Below are 12,020 nucleotides of genomic sequence, written 5' to 3' on the forward strand. Positions count from 1 at the left end.
AATATTGCCAAACTGTCATCCAGAAAGGTTCAAAATTTAGTCTTAATGATGTTTCTGGAGAGTACCAGTCTCCCAACAGCAGTGCTAGGCTTGATTGTGAGCTTTATGGTTTTGACAGGTAAATGCAGTGTGTTAGGGTTGTCCAGAGAAATGGATCCAATAGGATGTAGGTAGGTAGGTAAGGAGGTAGATAGATAGATAGATAGATAGATAGATAGATAGATAGATAGATAGATAGACACAAATTTATTGTAAGGAGTTGGTTCATGAGATTACGGAGGCTAGCAATTACCAAAATCTGCAGGGAAAGTCAGCAAGTTGGAGACCTGCGAGAAACAATCGTGTAATTCCAGTCCAGAGGCTGGCAGGCTTGGGGCCTTAGAAGAGGCAATGTTTCAGTTGGAGTCTGAAGGCAGGAAAAAAGCCAATGTCTCAGTTCAAAGACCATGAAGTAGGAACAATTCCCATTAGGAAGAGCAATCTACTTTATTCAGTTTATCTACCAATTTAAATGTTAATCTCATCCAAAAACACCCTCACAAACACAGGCAGAATAATGTTTGACCAAATATCTGAGCATCCCATGGTCCAGTCAGGTTGACAAATACAATTAACCATCACATGCAGTGATTTATTATTGTTTCTATTGCTATTTCTTTCATGAGACCAGGGAGTTTGAATACAATCATATATTTATTCGGCCATTTGTACTTCTCTTATAAATTGTTCATGTTGTTTTTCTATTTTTTTTATAGATTTGCGAGAGCTTTGTCCCTATTAAAGACATTATCCTTTGTAGTATTTGGTGAAATATTTGTCACAATTTGTGATCCACGTTTCTAAATTGTAGTAAAACCTATCCACCTTTTCCTGCATTTTTCTTGGCTTATTATTTGTATGCTTAGAAAAGTTTTGTGTTCTTTCAGCATGAAGATTTATTTCTTCCTTAATTTCAGAAAATTTTTCTTCAATTACATCTTTAATGCCTTTCTATTCCCTTCCATTTAGGGAGGTTCTTTATTTCCTGAATGCCAGTTAATTTATTGGATCTTTGTATCTCCCGTATCTGCATTATATTCTCCCTAATTTCTTTTCCCTTTGTGTTTTGTTTCTCTCAAACATTTTCTACTTTTTGCTAATTCAGTTGCATACTGTATTTTTTATTTCTTACGCTCTTAAATAATTTATTATTTTTTGCTGGATATTATTTTTCACATCAGAACTCAGGAAATAATATATTATTATTGTCTGGCTTTTCGTGTTACAGAGATTAGCCTGATACTGTTTTTCCATTCAGGTTAATTTATTCTTTACCTTCTTGGATGCTTGTAGATCTTTAACATTTTATTTCTATAATGTAAAAATTGGGGCTGAATGTATATAGTTATAGCTATTTTTTCCTTTAAATGTGTCTGGTACTTGGGCTCTTAACTCCACAGACATAGCGTGTTCTGCTTCATTGAGTTTTTCAATCATATACCTTTTCTTTGCTATTTTCCCATTGTTCTAGAATCAGAGATAACAAAGTATTATGAGTACTTATCACTATACCTTGTCTTCTATGATCATAATAATCACACTTAATCGTTTTCAACTCTTTGACTTTTTCCCATGCATCCTGCCACAGCTTCTCAAGTTTGTCTGCTCTATTAGTCAGCTGAGTTTCTGCATTGCTATTCTGCTTACCCCTGCTTCCAATGGAGATTTCAGTTGTTACACATTTTTTTCCCGTTTCTTTTGCTTCTTTGACAGTTCCTTCGGACTACATTTGTCTGGGCCTTATTTTGCTGCTTTTCCTTAGGCTTTGCCTTCTTACATTCTATTTAAGTTCTAAGCAGTTAGAAAAAATTTTTTTCTGGCACCTTAATAATTCTCAAAATCAGTATCTTTTTATTATTTTATTTTGGGGGGTTCACTGTTTCTTCTCATGTATCCCATGTTGATTTTTCACAAATTATTTACTCATCCTAGAATGAGATTTCCGTGGAGCCTTCTGTTGTCCAGTACATGAAGCTGTGATGGTTAGCTCTGTTCGCTTTGTTCTTAGTTAGAATCTTCTTTTTAAATATCAAGGTTGATTTAACGTCTATGTACATAATAATAGCCCAATTAACAATAATGTATAGCATACCTCTGCTGCAGGTCTATAGGATAGAAGTGGCATTTTCATCTGCCTGCATAGCCTAGTTGTCTGACACTTCAAACCGATAAAATACGTGAAAAATGTTAGACCCCAACAGACGTTGCTGCCAGGGTTTTTCCTGTCTCTGTACCTGTGAAATACATCTTTACCATACCTCTCAGAGTACCATGCCCAACACAGTCCCCTTTACTCCTACTGCTCCTATGGATTTGGTGAACTGTAGGCTTGGAAACAGTGGCTAAAGGTCATTAGTATCAATTGGATGAGTAGACTGCTGGCAGGAGGAAAAGAACTCTGGCTACCTCACAAGGAAATTTCTGTGAGCTGCCTAGCTTTCTAGTGATAGAGATCCTGGCTGTTATTAGCTAAATGAATGCCATGGGAATTTTTGGGTAACTTGTTTCTTCATGAGAAATTAAGGTGCAAAGAGGTGGAAAGTCAGAAAAATTATGGGTAGCACAGCCGGGATTAAACCCAGTGGGTTTGATTATCCATAGGTCCATAGCTGCTCTCTCACATGCACACTGGAAATCCTATTCTGCTTGAAACAGAGTAACTAATTATATTTTATTTGAATATCTGACAATTTCTCAGAAGGTAGAGGAAGCAGTGAGGCAAACTTGACATAATTCGTTCAATTCGAGAAATAGAAACAATAAGATCCAGCAGCTATCAACCTTTGCCAAATGGAGCCCTTGATAAACAGAGGGAAAGCTTGAACATAATTAGATATGTGTTCACACTAAAATTTAGGAAGTTCAATTTTAAAACACTCAGATAAAAATTAGACAATATTAATATTTCACAACCAGAGACTCTAAAAGGAAACAGTACTAGAGGAGAAAGTTTAAAAATTAAATTCAAATGAAATGGTTGAAATAATTTTAAAGACAAAAAAGGGAAAGATAGTCATAGAATCAATAGGGTATATGTATTCTTTCTGGTGGGCTCAAATGAAACAAGGACAGGCATAGTGAAAGAAAGTAGGAATATATCATTAATAGAAAAAGAATGGCTAATATAAGAAAAAGGGAAGCTTAAACCTCAAGTGACGTGAGGCTTGCTAAAAAAAATGATAAAATGACAACTGAAGGGAAGGAGGGGCCATTTAAAGTTATTGTTCAGATTAAAGATACACTAAACAGTGAGGAAAATGTCTACTATAGGAAGGCATTTAATATTAGAAAAAGAAAACATGATTAAGGTAGATTTTGCTTTACCTTTCTCTGTTAAGTAGAAAGAGTCTCTAGAGGGAAGGAAAAAGAAGGCTGCTGGTAAAAGACTTGAAATCTCAAAGAGGTGAACTGTTTATGAGAGCACCTAAGTGTTCTAAATAACTTCACATTTCTCTTCCTGCATTAATGATAATATTCAAATATGAGAGAATTTGCTGAACTGACACTGAGGAATGCAGGACAGTTAGGGAACAAATGGAGAATAAGCAAATATTGTCCCCAGTTTCATAAATTGTATTCTCAATCTTCCTGGTCCTGAAAAAAGTTCCCGAAATATCTTCTTAAATTGATTCCTTAGGAGCACTTAGAAAAAAGAAAGTGGTGATAAACTAAAAGATAACATATACTCTTAGACCAGTTTCCTTTATAAGGGGTATATCAATATATCAAGAGAATCCTATAAATATTGTAATCTGTGACATATTTTCCTATGATTTTTTTAAGGATAAGATGGTAAAATATGGATTGGATATGATAGAGTTGTCTTATGCTTGCTTAAATAAATGTATCTAACGGGTATTGATTTAATTACTTGTTTTGAATTCTGAAGGTAGAGAGACATGCAAAAAACAATAGGCTGTCAGGAGGAGAATGGCCATGATGGTTAGGAGGATGTCAAATGACATTATGTAGGGGTTTATGAATAGAAGCGGGGCCTTGTTATAAAGGAAAAGTCTTAGGGGACACAATACAGCTTTCTTTAAATGTGTGAAGGACTGACATAACAAAAAGGGAGACCGGGAGAGTCAAGCTTTGATTGAAAGCTAATTAAATGACCATTAAAGTTCTTCTACACTCAATGGTTTATAATTTGATTCTCTTTTATAAACCTGAAATGCTGATTTGTATTTTTTAATTGCTTTTAAACGTAACATACTACATTTAATCCTCCACTAAAAGAGCATACTGTGTATGCTTTTTCAGAATTCATTTTAAACTTTATAGCTTATCTGTTCTGGTTTTAGAGTAAATGCTCAATAAATACTCAATAAATATATTTGGTTAACTTGATTTGCTTTAAGATTCTATTTGTTGCTAAAATATCAACAAGGATATAACTGATAACCCCAAAATTGACTTCTCCTAAGGGGAGAAGACAGCCCAAGATACTCATAAAGGAGAAATTTGACAGTATTTTAACCAATCTATTTGAAAAGTGTACAAAACTTTTTAAGGCAACAATTCTAATTTGTTTGCCATTATTACGTACGTTGTGAAAATCTGCTTATGCTGCATTCTCCAACTTATTATCAGCCGTATTATTCCTCTAGGTGCTCAAGCAAGAAAATTGAGTCATCTTTGGCAGCTTCCTCTCACCTACTTTCCACATCCTGTTAGTCACAGAGCTGTTGATCCTTTTGATAGCACTTGAAACCTGTTCCCTCCTGTCCTGTTCTCTTTCGTAGGTCTAATTCGGGTCCTCATAGTCTTGAACAAAGTCTATTGCAATAGCTTCAAAGTCAGTTATTTTATTATTTACTCCCCATTTTAATTCTTTCCTTGTACTATCACCAGAGTTATTCTAATACAAGTTCTGCTTAAAACCCTTCGGCAGCTCTCTGGAAAAAAAAATTCAAACTCCTATAAACAGCAAGCAGCACCATTAACGCCTATGCTTTTCTCAGCCGTTCATATCCACTTGTGTATGCTAAGCCCTGATTCTATACTTTTCAAACTAGAGTACTTGTAGAATGCCCCAGAGTCATAGACAGAGCCTCAGAATAGACATGGCTTACCTTCCTGAAGTTTAATTTTATTTAAATATCTAGGGTAAACATAAAATAGTTTAGTTGGTACATAAATTAAAATATTATTTTTATACTAGACATAATATTATGCTCTCTGACATTTGAGTGGGAATACAGGCACAGGGCCTTACAGGGGCTGATCCAGATTCCAGGGAAACTGTGGAGAGACTGAAAAGATCAGTGATTGCCAGGGGTTATTCTGTATTATATTATAATGATGGAAACATCATTATACATTTGTCCAAACCCATAGAATGTACAACACCAAGAGTGAGCTGTAATGTAAACTATCGACTTTGGGTGATTATGATGTGTCAGTGTAGGTTCATCAGTTGTAACTCATGTACCACAACTATGGGGAATGGTGATAATGAAGCTATGAGTGTGTAAGGGTAGGAGATAAATGAGGACTCTTAGTACCTTCCCCTCAATTTTGCTGTGAACCTAAAACCGTTTTTAAAAAATCAAGTCTTAGTAAAAAAAAAAAAAAAGTATATAGAGTATTTATCATTTTATTCATTAGATATATTCTGACAGAAGAGAAAAGGGGTCTAATCATAATTGGAGGCATTTTCTACAGGCCAACTTCTGAGTATATACATTCTAAACCTTGTTCCTCCACCATGCTCTTCTAAGGCTGCACTCATTTGCACATTTTCATATTTCTGTATAACCTCTGACCCTGCATGTCCTCACCACTGATGCCCAGCGAGGTGGTACCATGGATGATGTCTAACAGTAACTTCATAAATGTAAGTGACTCTATGCCGCATGAATATATCCCACACATTCCAGCGAAATTTACTCCCATCTGAACTTCCCCTTAGCCACATCCTAAATTATCAATCATTCCAGTATCACCTAATGCAAGAGGTAATGTGACAGAAGGAGAGTTGGGATTGAAAAGACAGCAGGCTTAACTGACTGCAATTAAAATATCTTAATTTCATAAATTTTACAAAAACTCATAACCAGGTGAACATACTGCTAGGGCCATTCCCAGGCCCTTGAAAAGGGTTTATGCAAGTTAGTAGTCCTAGAGTTTAAGCTTAAGCTTCGTTAGCTTCCTGGTACATCCAATGGTGGTTCGTTATAAGAAGGAAAGTCTGCTGATACCTGATCATATACATATTTGGAGTCTAGGGGACAGTTCGAAAACATATCTTTACAGTGTAGCTTTCAGTGCTTAGAATCATTCCAAGAAGCTTTCCCTCCTTGATCTCTCTACTTCCTTTTCTATCTCATTGGCCCTGCTCCATCTTGCTACTGCATCTTTGCCCAGTTTTCTCTCCATCCTGGGAGATTATTAATGGGTGCTTACACCCTCAGAGCATAGCATATACAAGAAATACGAATATTTCCCTTCATAATATTGATTTTCCCTCATGCCTTTAAATACTTGATGTGTTGAAAGACCTTTTCCCTCCTAGTGGAGAGGTCAAGGTGGAAAAAAAGATGAAGAAGGCCAACCCTATCCCAAGTGTAAATATCAATACATAGGGATGATGGAAATTTTTGATGAATTTTAAAGGCAAAATAGATGAAATTAAAGAAATATCTCTTAGTAGTGAGCCTTTTCAAGCTGCAGCTTCAGATCACCCGAATAACCCATTCATTCTTTGCCATTAATGGTTCTGAGTGGGAAAGTCTCACTGCCCTCAACATATTCAATTATTAGCCCTTTCCAAAACATGCCAAGGCATTTCATCCTTTACCCTTTGTTCTTTTTTTGGAAGAGCATTTCCCTTCTTCTCTGCTAGTGAATTTTTACTCAATGTTTAAGGTCTAGTCAAAGGTTGTTTACTCTATGCGACCTTCTAAGAACACCTCAAGCAAAATTAATTACATCTCTTTCTTTTCCTGTAACACCTTTAACCCCTATTTTGTCACTTACAAGACAATCTTATAGTTAGGTATTTACCTGTCTCCCAATTAGGTCATAATTTCTATGAAGGCAGGGTCTTATTCTTCTTTGTAATCCTGGAACCCACCCTGCCAGTATTGTGCTGGTAAATGTTTAACAAGTGGCTCATGGGAGCAGGGCACAACTGATTGTAGCATTAGTTAGCTTCCATGTTGTAAATGCTCCCACTATGGCTGAGTTCAAGCTATCAGTGTGCCATCCTTGAAAACAGAGGTGGAAAGGGATGCATAATAGCACACCATTATATGACATTTCCACCACACAAATATAATAGATGCATGGGTAATAATAAAATGAAGTAAAATAATTAGAAAATGGTGAGTTTTGAGTATTTATTACCTTTGCTTTTAATATAATTAACTGTAAGTCTGTATAATTTCATTTTTAATAATGGGTCTGTTTAACAACTGGTTCACAAAATTCTTGAAAATTTAACAATCACTTCTCATGAGCTTGTACAAGCCAACCTTAGCACAACACTGTTTGTAGTTCCTTAGAAGCAAATGTTGACAAATCATAGCAATCATTTTCAGAGGATTCTATTAAAAAATCATGTTGGTAGTGGAGTAGGGACGCTAATACCTCCCCCAAGTTGATAACTGATGTTAGCCTCATAATCTGTTGCATTTGTATGTGACTTGCTATCTCTTCAATTCATAAAAGTCTTCAAAATATGTAGTCCATAGCGGTGAATCACAGACTAAGGAAAAGACTATTGACTATTTCCTAAGGTTCCTCCAAGTGTGACTTTCCCCTTCATGTAGATATGAGGTGAAAGGAAGCAACTATGACCTTCTACTTTTAGGATCTCTGCAAAATGATCTTTCATCAAGGAAATGATGGAGAGAATAGATGTGGTATCCAGAGCTGTCAGTATTTCCTCTGATAAGGTTTTACTAGCCCAGCATCATAATCAGGCCACATGTCCTCAGATTGTACCTACTGGTTCTGTTGGACAGAAGTGAAACAAGACGAGGAGAACCATACAGTCTTGGCAAGTCCCCAGAATGACTTCCTGCTGATTTCCCTTGACATGAAATAATATACTCCTGGGAGATTTCAGAATGCTTTTTTTTATTCCAAGTGTTCATACCTGTGATGTTTGCTTTGTCATAAATGTCTGTCTGTGACAGATAATTAGAGCCAAATAATGAAAAATAATTACAAATTTTCTTTTGTTAAAGCTGTAACTTTTGAGTATGATTTTAATAAAAAGAATTCCATTTAAGTTTTTTTTTTTTCCATTTTGTAATGGCAAAAGAGTGGCAAGTCAGTCATGTCATGAACTAAAGTTATATAATATGTGTTTATTAAGTTGTGGTATAATGCCTATGTCACTAAATTGGGTGGATTTGACAACACTCTATCATAGCCCTTCAGGTATTTGGAGTCAAGGAGGAAGAGAGACTAAAAGCATCAGAAAATTAAGGCCATATATTTAAATATGTATCAGTAATTTAAGGGTAGTTATGTGAATTATAATTATGCATTTCATGTGTCTCTAAAACACTGAAAGTTGCTTTTATTTCTGAGTTCCATTAAGGTGTTACAGAAACAAAGGGACACTGGATCAGGGTCACCCTAGTAATACTGCCATTGTCTTAGCATCTCATTCACAAAAATTTGTCTATGGTAGGTCACAAACAAAATAGTCTTTTAATGTGAGTTACTGAAAGCTGGATGGGGTAGGAAGTAGATGTTAGTAGGGGAACAAAATGAATGGGAATGTATAAAAGCTAAATGCAGCATGACACATGGGCTTTCTAAGTAATGAATAATGATCTCATTCAGAGTTTCCGAGAAGCGGTAGTTACATACGCAGTTCCTAGGGTGGATCAAAGAACCACCTAAATATGAGCATACATCTGTCCATCTTCTAAAAGAAGGGGCAATGCTTGACTGAACACAAAGCCTGAGTTAAAACACCAGTCTTGTTCTCAGAGATCAGATGATCTCTGAGGCACTTTTCATTGACTCTTGTTTGCCCTTGTACAGGCATAGTTATGAATAGTAAGTGAAGTTTTGTTTTCCTCCGAGCCCTAAAATATTTGGAAATAGAGAAATCAGTGTTCACAGTTGTTCAATGGATTTTTGATGGGGCAAAAGTAAAATGACAATTTTTAGGTCAAAGATATTTTCAGTAATTAAAACCACTGGAGAATGAACACCTTAAGTGATAGTCACTGTAATATAAAGAAACTTTGCCTGACTTATCTGAAAATGCCTGGCTAACTCTTGTACTATTTGCATTAGAAACTTTCTGAAAATCTAGATTTGCATCCTAGAAATCACCTTTCACTCAAATATGTTAATTTTAATTTCTAAACATTTTCTGAAATTTTTGAAATATTCAATATGCATTAGACAAAGTAATGATTCTCATACTACTAAGTTCTGTATTATAATAATTAACTTCTCTCTCTTTCCTGATAGTAAATTCCCTGAAAATAAAATCCAGACACTTTTTGACTTTAGATTCTCAGCATAGTGCAGAATTACTATTTGATAAATGAATGATTTCTTGGAAAGAGATAGCAACATATATTATTGAATTCAATTTATATTACAAATGTTAGTATGCATAGAACAAATCTGTAACAGTGTACAGGAAACCACTAACAGTTGTTTTCTCTAGGGAAGGAGATGGGGAAAGGGGTCAGGAGGCCTTTACTTTCTGCCTTGGAGTCTTCTGATTGTGTTTATCACAGACTTGCTCTATTACTTTCATAATAATAATGTTTAAGGCTAAAAACTTATGGCACCTTAAAGCTTCATAGAACGGAAAACTTGGCAACTAACTCTCTCTTACATTCATATTGGAGGCTTCACAAAGTTTTGTTACTATTTATTTTGTTTCCAGAGGAAGAAAATTTTAATTTGAACATTTTTATAATTATGAATGTGTCATTTCTAGTTCTTTTCTGATTTCTCAGATTCAGCTTCTTTACATAGTTCTGTATCCATTTCCCTTTCTTCCAGTTTCCTCATTTAGTCATATCGCCTTACTAAGTGGCAAAAAACACTGTATCCTAGAAGATTTCACTCCACATTTTTCCTCATTCATTTAGAACACTATTAACTTCAAAATATTTACTTTCATGGACCCTTTATATGTATTAGTATATTAGCATGTTGTGTACATATACAGCATTTCTCATCTATAAAACTAGAAAGTGACGAATTTTAAATTTCTGTATTCTTCCTCTTACTATCCCTGTATCATTGTCAATTTATCTGTTAATAATATGGTTTATGCTTTCCTTTCACAAAGGCTTTTACTGTGCAGATTTAGTAAGGTAAGAAAAAAAAGTGGTGCTAAAAAGACATGGTTTCCCATGTAGTAGAGCTACTTTATTACCTTCAGACGGCATTCCTTTGAAAATAGTAGCAATTAGCTGATCTATCCATTTAAACTGAAACACTTTCCTGCCTGGGAAATGAGCCATGATCTCCTTCAATTCTGAGAATTCTCCCAGGTATCTGAACTTACCTTGACTCCATTCCCCTCCTCCATTCTTCACGTCAAATACAATCTCCCCTTCTTTTTGATCTTCCTTCGCAGCACATCTCACATTCGACCTTTCTTTCCATTCCCGCTACTACCACTTAAATCCATGACCTGAAATATTGAAATAAAATCAACCTCAATAGCTTGCTGGTCGCCTTCAGTCTCTCTTTACACTGGGGCTGGGTTGGTCTGCCTTCTCCTGTTGCCATTCTTCTAGTGACTGGTTTCCTACTAAGGCCTAAATAAAATTTGATTTCCCTTTGCCTGACTTTCAGTATCCTTGGACACCTTTTCAGCTTGGTCTGTAACTGTTAGACATTCCATTTGTTCCAGTCTAGTTGGGATACTTTTTTATTCTCCTTCGAACAACTTACTCTTTCCTTTCTCCACCCATTTGCTTATACCATTTGTTTTAATAAATCTCCTTCAGTTTTCCTTTCCTACTTGTCTGTTAAAATCTTATATATACTTTGGGGTTAAATTCCATGACTTTCTAGAAGGCTTGCTTCATTTTCATTATAGGCAGTCTCTTCTGTGAATACCTTTCTATTTATTTAAACACTCTTATGGCACTTATCACATGTTTTCTTGTATAATTTATGTAGCTTTTTCTCTCCTTATTAACTTACTCATCTACTGTGTGTCAAGTAGTGTGCTGATGGGGATGTTTTCCACGGCAAACAAGAAATAATTTCTCCCTGTCTGACAAAGGATTAGTGATAAAGTATATTCGCAGGTGATTAAAATATGCTTAAAATTGAGACGCTCAAATATACATGTTTGTAGTTTTTTTTTTTTTTTTTTTTTGCGGTACGTGGGCCTCTCACTATTGTGGCCTCTCCCGTTGCGGAGCACAGGCTCCGGACACGCAGGCTCAGCGGCCATGGCTCAGGGGCCCAGGCGCTCCGCGGCATGTGGGATCCTCCCGGACCTGGGCATGAACCCACGTCCCCTGCATCGGCAGGCGGACTCTCAACCACTGCGCCACCAGGGAAGCCTTGTTTGTAATTTTTAATCAACCTTTAATTGACTGATTTGGGCCATACTTTGCCTTCTATTCATTCAGCAAAGATTTATGGATTATCTGTTTGGACCCAGGCACTGTGTGGTGGGGAGTTCTTCAGAAATTACCAGAATCTAGAGGGTTCTTTCTCTCATGGAGTCTAGTCACTGCCTCAGCTCCCAGCCCCTGCAAGTTTCACACACAAATGCAGAGACAAATTCCCACCTCCACGGATCCAGACTTAGGACCCTGGTCTCTTTCTTGGCCTCTTTTTCTATCTGAATTTCCTTAAACTGACTCCTAATTAAAGAAAAGAAACCCTTGGGACTTTGGAGGGAGGGGAAATGCTGGCCGGTATTCCATAAAAACCTCTCTATCCTTCGGGATCATCCATTGAGAACGCAGACATCAATCCCATAAGCTTGCCAAGGGCAAGGTTGATGGATTTTAGGTGTCCTG

General features: G+C 36.2%; 1 protein-coding gene and 1 long non-coding RNA gene across 4 annotated transcripts in view; one reads left to right on the forward strand and one right to left on the reverse strand.

The window, feature by feature from the left end:
• The window catches only part of ADGRV1 (adhesion G protein-coupled receptor V1), a 564,815-nt gene that overhangs the window by 419,001 nt on the left and 133,794 nt on the right, over window positions 1-12,020 (forward strand). The gene's annotated exons all lie outside the window — the stretch shown is intronic.
• LOC115847586 (uncharacterized) overlaps window positions 1-12,020 on the reverse strand; it is an 85,087-nt gene that overhangs the window by 24,357 nt on the left and 48,710 nt on the right. For all 3 annotated transcript variants that reach the window (XR_009563421.1, XR_009563420.1, XR_009563419.1), the window contains one exon: window positions 10,541-10,669. This is a non-coding gene — a long non-coding RNA (uncharacterized lncRNA). The remainder of the gene's footprint in view (window positions 1-10,540; window positions 10,670-12,020) is intronic.

This window comes from Globicephala melas, chromosome 3, assembly GCF_963455315.2.
Source record: "Globicephala melas chromosome 3, mGloMel1.2, whole genome shotgun sequence".
Taxonomy (NCBI): Eukaryota; Metazoa; Chordata; class Mammalia; order Artiodactyla; family Delphinidae; genus Globicephala; species Globicephala melas.